A 10,823-nucleotide genomic window follows, 5' to 3' on the forward strand; every position below is an offset into this window, starting at 1 on the left:
TCATCCTTAGTAGCACCGTTGCCAAGTCTTGTCGTTTCGAAGCACCTCGTGATGATCGGGTGTGATAGATTCAATAAGTACATATAACGGGTGCAAGACAGTTTTGCACATGCGGATACTAAGGTGGCCTTGACGAGCCTAGCATGTACAGACATGGTCTCGGAACACGTGATACCGAAAGGTAGAGCATGAATCATATGGTTGATATGATGAACACTTTGAGTGTTCGCCATTGAAATCACACCTTTTCTCGTGATGATCGGGTTTAGGTACGGTGGATTTGGTTCGTGTGATCACTAAGACAATGCGAGGGATATTGTTTTGAGTGGGAGTTCACTTAGGTTTTTAATTATGTTGAATTAAAATTTGAACTCAATTTGTCATAAACTTAGTCTAAACTATTGCAAATATATGTTGTAGAGATGGCGTCCCCAATCAATTTTAATCAGTTCCTAGAGAAAGAGAAACTTAAGAGCAACGGTAGCAACTTCACCGACTGGTTCCGTCATGTGAGGATCTTCCTCTCTCGGCGGAAATCTGCAATTTGTGCTTGATGCACCGCTAGGTGACCCTCCTGCAGAAAATGAATCCGATGAAGTAAAAGCTGTTTACGCGACTCGGAAAACTCGGTACTCTCAAGTTCGGTGTGCCATCCCGTGCAGTCTGGAATCCGATCTTCAAAAACGTTTTGAGCACCATGATCCTCATGAGTTGATGAATGAGCTGAAAGCTATATTCGAGACTCATGCGGCGATGGAATGCTATGAAGCATCGAAACATTTCTTCAAATTGTATGATGGAAGAAGGCAGCTCCGTTAGTGAGCACATGCTCGCCATGACCGGGCATGCGAAGAAACTCAGTGACTTGGGAATAGTGATTCCTAACAGATCGGGGATTAATCGTGTCCTTCAATCACCGCCACCAAGTTACAAGAACTTTGTGATGAACTACAATATGCGTAACATGAACAAGGAGTTACCTGAACTTTTTGGCATGCTAAAAGCTGCTGAGATTGAGATCAAGAAAGAGCATCAAGTGTTGATGGTCAACAAGACCACCGCTTTCAAGAAACAGGGCAAGTCTAAGGGAAAATTCAAGAAGGGTGGCAAGAAAGCTGCCACGCCTCCTATGAAACCTAAGAACGGCCCTAAGCCCGATGCTGAGTGCTATTATCGCAAGGAGAAGGGACACCGGAAGCGTAATTGCTCCAAGTATCTCGGCTGATCTGAAGAGCGGCCTTGTCAAGAAGAAGAAAGAAGGTATATTTGATATACATGTTATAGATGTTCATTTCACCGGTTCTCGTTCTAGTACCTGGTATTTGATACTGGTTCGGTTGCTCATATTTGTAACTCGAAACAGGAACTAAAGAATAAACGATAAATCGCTGAAAGATGAAGTAACGATGCGCGTTGGAAACGGATCCAAGGTCAATGTGATCGCAATCGGCACACTTCCTCTACATCTACCTTCGGGATTAGTTTTAAGCCTAAATAATTGCTATTATGTACTGCGTTGAGCATGAACATTATATCTGGATCTTGTTTAATGCAAGACGGTTATTCATTCAAGTCTGAGAATAATGGTTGTTCTATTTTTATGAATAATATCTTTTATGGTCGAGCACCACAAAAGAATGGCTTATTTCTATTAGATCTCGATAGTAGTGATACGCATATACATAACATTGATGCTAAGCGAATTAAACTTAATGATAATTCTACTTATATGTGGCAATCGTCTGCCTTGGTCATATTGGAGTGAAACGCATGAAGAAACTCCATACCGATGGATTACTTGAATCACTTGACTTTGAGTCACTTGATAGATGCGAAGCATGTCTAATGGGTAAAATGACAAAGACTCCATTTTCAGTATGATGGAGCGAGCCACCGACTTATTGGAAATCATACATACAGATGTATGTGGACCAATGAGCGTAGCATCGCGCGGTGGTTATCGTTATGTTCTAACCTTCACAGATGATCTGAGTAGATATGGGTATATCTATTTCATGAAACATAAATCCGAAACTTTCGAGAAGTTTAAGGAATTTCAAAGTGAAGTAGAAAATCAACGTAACAAGAAGATCAAATTTCTACGATCTGATCGTGGAGGTGAATATCTGAGTTATGAGTTTGGCATGCATTTAAAGAAATGCGGAATACTTTCACAATTGACACCGCCGGGAACACCTCAACGAAACGGTGTGTCCGAACGTCGTAATCGAACTCTCTTAGATATGGTTCGTAGTATGATGTCTCTTACAGATTTGCCGTTATCATTTTGGAGTTATGCATTAGAGACAGCCGCATTCACTTTAAATAGAGCACCATCAAAATCCGTAGAAACGACACCGTATGAATTATGGTTTAATAAGAAACCTAAGTCAGTCGTTCCTGAAAGTTTGGGGTTGCGAAGCCTATGTAAAGAAGTTACAACCGGACAAGCTAGAACCCAAAGCGGAGAAATGCGTCTTCATAGGATACCCTAAGGAAACTATAGGGTACACTTTCTATCACAAATCCGAAGGCAAAATCTTTGTTGCTAAGAACGGAACCTTTCTTGAGAAAGAATTTCTCACTAAAGAAGTGACTGGAAGAAAAGTAGAACTTCGATGAGATTGATGAATCTATACTCGTTGATCGAGTAGCGCAAAGATCGAAGTTGTACCTGCACCGCCTACACCGGCAACAGAGGAAGCTAATGATAATGATCATGAAACTTCGAACGAGGAAACTATCGAACCTCGCAGATCGACAAGGGAACGTGCCACTCTGATTGGTATGATCCTTGTCTAAATGTCATGATTGTAGATAACAATGATGAGGACCTGCGACGTATGAAGAAGCGATGATGAGCCCGTATTCCAACAAATGGCAAGAAGCCATGAAATCCGAAATGGGATCCATGTATGATAACAAAGTATGGACTTTGGTAGACTTACCCGATAGCCGAAAGGCTGTCGAGAATAAATGGATCTTCAAGAGAAAAACAGATGCTGATGGTAATATTATCGTCTATAAAGCTCGTCTTGTCGCACAGGGTTTCCGACCAATTCATGGAGTGGACTACGATGCGTCTTTCTCAGCTGGAGCGACGCTAAATTCTGTGAGGATTTTGTTAGCAAGAGCTGCAGGTTGCGATTATGAGTTTTGGCGAGATGGATGTCAAAACGGCGTTCCTTAATGGAGACATTGAGGAAGAGTTGTATATGGTACAACCCAAAGGTTTTGTCGATCCTAAAAATGCTGACAAGGTATGCAAACTTCAGCGTTCAATTTATGGACTCAAGCAAGCATCAAGAAGTTGGAACCAACGCTTTGATAAGGTGATCAAAGACTTCGGGTTTATACAGTGTCATGGAGAGGCCTGTATTTACAAGAAAGTGAGTGGGAGCTCTGTAGCATTCCCGATATTATATGTAGATGACATATTATTGATCGGGAATGATATAGAACTATTAAGCGTTGTTAAGGGTTATTTGAATAATAGTTTTTCAATGAAAGACCTTGGTGAAGCATCATATATATTAGGCATCAAGATTTATAGAGATAGATCAAGACGCCTAATAGGGCTATCACAGAGTACATATCTGGACAAGATTCTAAAGAAGTTTAGAATGGACGAAAGTAAGAAAGGGTTCTTACCAATGTTACTGTGCAAGGTATTGAGTAAAACTCAAGGACCGGCTACGGCAGAAGAAAGAGAAAGGATGTGTAACATCCCCTATGCCTCGGGCAGAGGATCTATCATGTATGCCATGCTATGTACTAGACCGGATATAGCACATGCTGTTAGTTTGACTAGCAGATATCAAAGTGATCCAGAATGGAACACTCGGACAAGCGGTCAAGAATATCCTGAAGTACTTGAAAAGAACTAAGGATATGTTTCTTTGTTATGGAGGTGACCAAGAGCTCGTTGTAAACGGTTACACCGATGCAAGTTGGAACACCGATCCCGATGACTCTAAGTCACAATCTGGGTACGTGTTTATATTGAATGGTGCTGCGAAGCTGGGCAAGCTCGAAGCGAGTGCACGGTGGCGAAGTCTTCAACAGAATCAGAGTACATAGCGGCTTCGGAGGCTTCATCAAGCGGTATGGATGAAGAGGTTCATTGTAGAGCTCGGTGTGGTTCCTAGTGCATTGGACCCATTAATCATTTACTTTGTGATAACATGGGTGCCATCGCCAATGCACAAGAGCCAAGGTCACACAAGAGGTCAAGCATATCAAGCTGCGTTACCACTCGATTCGCGAGTACATCAAAGATGGAGAAGTAAAGATTTGCAAAGTACACACCGATCTGAATGTAGCAGATCCGTTGACTAAAGCTCTCCCTAGGGCAAAGCATGACCAACACCAGAATGCCATGGGTGTTAGGTATATTACAATGTAATCTAGATTATTGACTCTGGTGCAAGTGGGAGACTCAAGGAGATATGCCCTAGAGGCAATAATAAAGTGGTTATTATTTATATCTTTATGTTTATGATAAATGTTTATATATCATGCTAGAATTGTATTAACCGAAACATTAGTACATGTGTGATATGTAGACAAACAAGAAGTCCCTAGTATGCCTCTTAAACTAGCTTGTTGATTAATGGATGATTAGTTTCATAATCATGAACATTGGATGTTATTAATAACAAGGTTATGTCATTGTGTGAATGATATAATGGACACACCCAATTAAGCGTAGCATAAGATCTCGTCATTAAGTTATTTGCTATAAGCTTTCGATACATAGTTACCTAGTCCTTATGACCATGAGATCATGTAAATCACTTATACCGGAAAGGTACTTTGATTACACCAAACACCACTGCGTAAATGGGTGGCTATAAAGGTGGGATTAAGTATCCGGAAAGTATGAGTTGAGGCATATGGATCAACAGTGGGATTTGTCCATCCCGATGACGGATAGATATACTCTGGGCCCTCTCGGTGGAATGTCGTCTAATGTCTTGCAAGCATATGAATGAGTTCATAAGAGACCACATACCACGGTACGAGTAAAGAGTACTTGTCAGGAGACGAGGTTGAACAAGGTATAGAGTGATACCGAAGATCAAACCTCGGACAAGTAAAATATCGCGAGACAAAGGGAATTGGTAATATATGTGTATGGTTCATTCGATCACTAAAGTCATCGTTGAATATGTGGGAGCCATTATGGATCTCCAGATCCCGCTGTTGGTTATTGGTCGGAGTGAGTACTCAACCATGTCCGCATAGTTCTCGAACCGTAGGGTGACACACTTAAAGTTGGATGTTGAAATGGTAGCACTTGAATTATGGAATGGAGTTCGAATATTTGTTCGGAGTCCCGGATGAGATCCCGGACATCACGAGGAGTTCCGGAATGGTCCGGAGAATAAGATTCATATATAGGATGTCATTTTATGTGAAATAAAATGTCGCGGAAGGTTCTATGGAAGGTTCTAGAAGGTTCTAGAAAAGTCCGGAAGAAACCACCAAGGAAGGTGGAGTCCACAAGGGACTCCACCTCCATGGCCGGCCAGCCCTAGATGGGGTGGAGTCCCAAGTGGACTCCACCATAGGGGGCCGGCCACCCCCAACATGGGAGGTGGGAATCCCACCTTTGGGTGGGAGTCCTAGTTGGGCTAGGTTTCCCCCTCCTATGGAAGGTTTTGGTTTCGGGTCTTATTCGAAGACTTGGACACCAACACTTGGGATCCACCTATATAATGAGGGGCCAAGGGAGGGGGCCGGCCACCCCCAAGACCATAGCTTGGCCGCCCCCCTTGAGTGGCCGGCCACCCCCTCCCAAACCCTAGCTTTGCTCCTCCACTTCATATTGCCCGCGTAGCTTAGCGAAGCTCCGCTGGACTTCTACACCGCCACCGACACCACGCCGTCGTGCTGTCGGATTCAAGAGGAGCTACTACTTCCGCTGCCCGCTGGAACGGGGAGGTGGACGTCGTCTTCATCAACAACCGAACGTGTGACCGAGTACGGAGGTGCTGCCCGTTCGTGGCGCCGGAACCGATCGTGATCAAGATCTTCTACGCGCTTTTGCAAGCGGCAAGTGATCGTCTACCGCAGCAACAAGAGCCTCATCTTGTAGGCTTTGGAATCTCTTCAAGGGTGAGACTCGATACCCCCTCGTTGCTACCGTCTTCTAGATTGCATCTTGGCTTGGATTGCGTGTTCGCCGTAGGAAAATTTTTGTTTTCTATGCAACGTTATCCTACAGGGACACCGAATCAAAAGACAATTCCTTTGACGAAGCTGACCACCGATACTGCATCTGGCGAATTTATTGGTTTTACCTCGATCCACTTGGTAAACTTGTCGACAGCCACTAGCATATACTCGTAACTTCCTGGGCGGCCACGCCTTATGTAGTTTGCCCACCATATCAAGGCCCCATTGAGCGAAAGTCCATGACAAGGGTATTGGCATCAGTTCTGCTGCCGAAGAGTGAGGTTTTGCCGCAAATCTTTGACACGCGTCGCAAGTGCGCACTACGTCCTTTGCATCTTCTATTGTTGTTAACCAGTAGAATCCTTCCCTGAAAACCTTGGCTGCTATTGCTCGACTGCTTGCATGATGTCCGCACACCCCCTCGTGTACATCCTTCAGAATAACTCTTCCTTCTTCGGGTGTAACACATCTCTGTAATACTATCGAAATACTTCGCTTGTAGAGCTCTCCTTTGATCACAGTAAAAGCTTTAGATCATCTGATAACTCGCCTTGCTTCTACTAGATCTTCGGGTAGTTCTTTCCTTAGGATATATGCTACATAAGCCTGCATCCAAGGAATTTGCACCATCATTATTTCATGTGATTCCTCCTCGTCTCCAGATGTGTTTGCCTCTGATGTTGCTGGGGCCCCCGAGGCTTTCTCAACCTTCTCCTTCTTCTTTTGTTGTTTCTTCGCCTTGGTTGACCTTTCAGTTATCTCTTCCCAGAATACGCCGGGTGGTATTGCTAAACATTGCGACCTGATGTTTGCCAGAACATCGGCTTCGTCATTGCTGAGTCTGCTGATATGATTTTCTTCACACCCGTCGAAAAGTTTCTCAAGTTTGTTGTATACTTCCTTGTATGCTATCATACTGTCATTGACTGCGTCACACTGATTCATCACCTGCTGAGCCACTAGTTGTGAATCATCGAAGATTTTTAATCGGGTTGCTCTGCAGGCTTTCGCCATCTTCATCCCATGTATGAGTGCTTCGTACTCCGCCTCATTATTGGATGTGTTTGGAAACGTCATCCGTAGCACGTACTTCAACTTGTCGCCTTGAGGTGACACTAGTATCACGCCTGCTCCAGCTCCTTCTAGCCTTTTGGACCCATCAAAGTTCATGGTCCAGGTTCTGTTTACATCTGTCCATCGCCTTGCTTGCCACCGAAGATGTCGACGATGTTGAGCGTGCCATCGAGATCAGCTCCTTGTCGCCTCTAATTCCCACAGACGACGCCAATTGACAAGGTATCGACTTGTCAATGCCTACAGATTGTAGACTAGGGTTTTCGTAGGAAGTAGAGGGCAAGTAGATCTCGAGGGTTCAGCCGGAAAAGTACTCGACTGCTAGAAAACTAGGGTTGTGTTGACAATGAAATTGATCCTCTCTTTCTCCCTCGACTCCCCCTTATATAGGAGATGGAGCCGAGGGTTTCGTGATGTACAAGTTACAATGTACGAGAGACTCTTTGAGTTCGTCCCGTAATAGTTACAAGTCGAGTATTCCTAATACAACTCTATCTTTCCAAACTATCTCTTAATCGGGCTTCCGGGCTTCATAACCTTCGGGTCGTGGGCCTTCAGTAAACCCCGAGTAACATCTTCAGCAGGCCCATTGGGGATGCCTATGTCACCAGGGACTAGAGCAAGGAGAAGATGAGGAGGAGGATCAGATGAGAGAGAATGGAGAGGGCACTTACAGGCGAGCAGTCGAGGTGCACAGCCATGGCGGCCTCGGTGGCACACGCCGGGGGCACGGCGGCGCCAAGCCAAGCCGATCCAGGCCAAGCTACCGCATCCAGCACCGCCATGGCAGGGTTCAAGGTGGCGCCCAAACACCAGGAACACCAGGGAGCGGCGAGATCATCGCGGATCCCGCAACCCTAGCGCACGGGAGGGTTGGCGACAAGCAGATGGAGCCTCGAGAGACAAATCGGCGTGGACCACCCTGACCGCCATCGAACGGCGAGTTCAGCGTGACCCATCTCATCGCCGGAGTTGGCCGGAGGCGGCGAGAATAATTCGGAGAAGGCGGCGGCGACCGCGAGTCGCCAGAGTGCGAGGAGGTTAGGGTTCATCGAGGCGACGCGGGGGAGTGATACGTCTCAAACGTATCTATAATTTCTTATGTTCCATGCTAGTTTTATGACAATACTCACATGTTTTATACACACTTTATGTCATTATTATGCATTTTTCGGCACTAACCTATTGACAAGATGCCGAAGCGCCAGTTCCTGTTTTGTGCTGTTTTTGGTTTCAGAAATCCTACAAAGGAAATATTCTCGGAATTGGACGAAATCAACGCACAGGGTCTTATTTTTCAAGGAGCTTCCAGAAGACCGAAGAGGATACCAAGTGGGGCCACGGGGCGTCCAGACCATAGGGCGGCGCGGCCAGCATGGGGCCCGTGCCGGCCTATTGTGTGGGGCCCCCGTGCCTCCTCCGACTCTGCCCTTCCGCCTACTTAAACTCTCCGTCGCGAAAACCCTATTACCGAGAGCCACGATACGAGAAAAGTTCCAGAGACGCCGCCGCCGCCAATCCCATCTCGGGGGATTCAGGAGATCGCCTCCGGCACCCTGCCGGAGAGGGGAATCATCTCCCGGAGGACTCTACGTCACCATGATCGCCTCCGGACTGATGTGTGAGTAGTTCATCCTTGGACTATGGGTCCATAGCAGTATGTAGATGGTTGTCTTCTCCTCTTTTTCTATCATGTTTAGATCTTGTGAGCTGCCTATCATGATCAAGATCATCTATTTGTAATGCTACATGTTGTGTTTGTTGAGATCCGATGAATATGGAATACTATGTCAAGTTGATTATCAATCTATCATATATGTGTTGTTTATGATCTTGCATGCTCTTCGTTGCTAGTAGAGGCTCTGGCCAAGTTGATACTTGTGACTCCAAGAGGGAGTATTTATGCTCGATAGTGGGTGATACGTCTCAAACGTATCTATAATTTCTTATGTTCCATGCTAGTTTTATGACAATACTCATATGTTTTATACACACTTTATGTCATTATTATGCATTTTCCGGCACTAACCTATTAACGAGATGCCGAAGTGCCAGTCCCTGTTTTCTGCTGTTTTTGGTTTCAGAAATCCAACAAAGGAAATATTCTCAGAATTGGACGAAATCAATGCCCAGGGTCTTATTTTTCCACGGAGCTTCCAGAAGACCGAAGAGCATACAAAGTGGGGCGACGAGGCGCCCAAACCACAGGGCCGCGCGGCCAAAGGGGGGCCCACGCCACCCTATGGTGTGGGGCCCCTATCAGTCCTCCGACTCTGCCCTTCCGCCTACTTAAACTCTCCGTCGCGAAAACCCTATTACCGAGAGCCACGATACGGAAATAGCTCCAGAGACGCCGCCGCCGCCAATCCCATCTCGGGGGATTCAGGAGATTGCCTCCGGCACCCTGCCGGAGAGGGGAATCATCTCTCTGAGGACTCTACATCACCATGATTGCCTCCGGACTGATGTGTGAGTAGTTCATCCTTGGACTATGGGTTCCCAATGGACGTGTGCTTGATGCGTCATCAAGATTGTTTTCTGGCGCCGTTGCCGGGAGATCAAGACACGCTGCAAGGGGAGTCTCTCACATCCAATCTCTTTACTTTGTTTTTGTCTTGCTTTACTTTATTTTATTTACTGCTTTGTTTGCTTCTTATATCAAAAATACAAAAAAATTAGTTACTTGCATTACTTTATTTACTGTCTTGTTTGCGTTCTCTATATTAAAAACACAAAAAATTAGTTACTTGCATTTACTTTATTTAGTTTGCTTTATCTACTACTGCTAAAATGGGTACTCCTAAGAACACTAAGTTGTGTGACTTCACTAGCACAAATAATAATGGTTTCTTATGCACACCTATTGCTCCACCTGCTGCTACAGCAGAATTTTATGAAATTAAACCTGCTTTACTAAATCTTGTTATGAGAGAGCAATTTTCTGGTGTTCGTTCTGATGATGCTGCTGCCCATCTTAATAATTTTGTTTGAACTTTGTGAAATGCAAAAGTATAAGGATGTAGATGGTGACATTATAAAATTGAAATTGTTTCCTTTCTCCTTAAGAGGAAGAGCTAAAGATTGGTTGCTATCTTTGCCTAAAAATAGTATTGATTCATGGACTAAATGTAAGGATGCTTTCATTGGTAGATATTATCCTCCCGCTAAAATTATATCTTTGAGAAGTAGCATAATGAATTTTAAGTAATTGGATAATGAGCATGTCGCCCAAGCATGGGAAAGAATGAAATCTTTGGTAAAGAATTGCCCTACCCATGGACTGACTACTTGGATGATCATCTAAAGCTTTTATGCAAGACTGAATTTTTCTTCGCGTAACCTATTGGATTCAGCTGCTGGAGGTACTTTTATGTCCATCACCTTAGGCACCGCAACAAAGCTTCTTGATGATATGATGATAAATTACTCTGAATGGCACAGTGAAAGGGCTCCACAAGGTAAGAAGGTAAATTATGTTGACAAAACCTCCTCCTTGAGTGATAAGATTGATGCTATTATGTCTATGCTTGTGAATGGTAGATCTAATGTTGATCCTAATAATGTTCCTT

This window comes from Lolium perenne, chromosome 2 (genome assembly GCF_019359855.2).
Source record: "Lolium perenne isolate Kyuss_39 chromosome 2, Kyuss_2.0, whole genome shotgun sequence".
Classification (NCBI taxonomy): domain Eukaryota; kingdom Viridiplantae; phylum Streptophyta; class Magnoliopsida; order Poales; family Poaceae; genus Lolium; species Lolium perenne.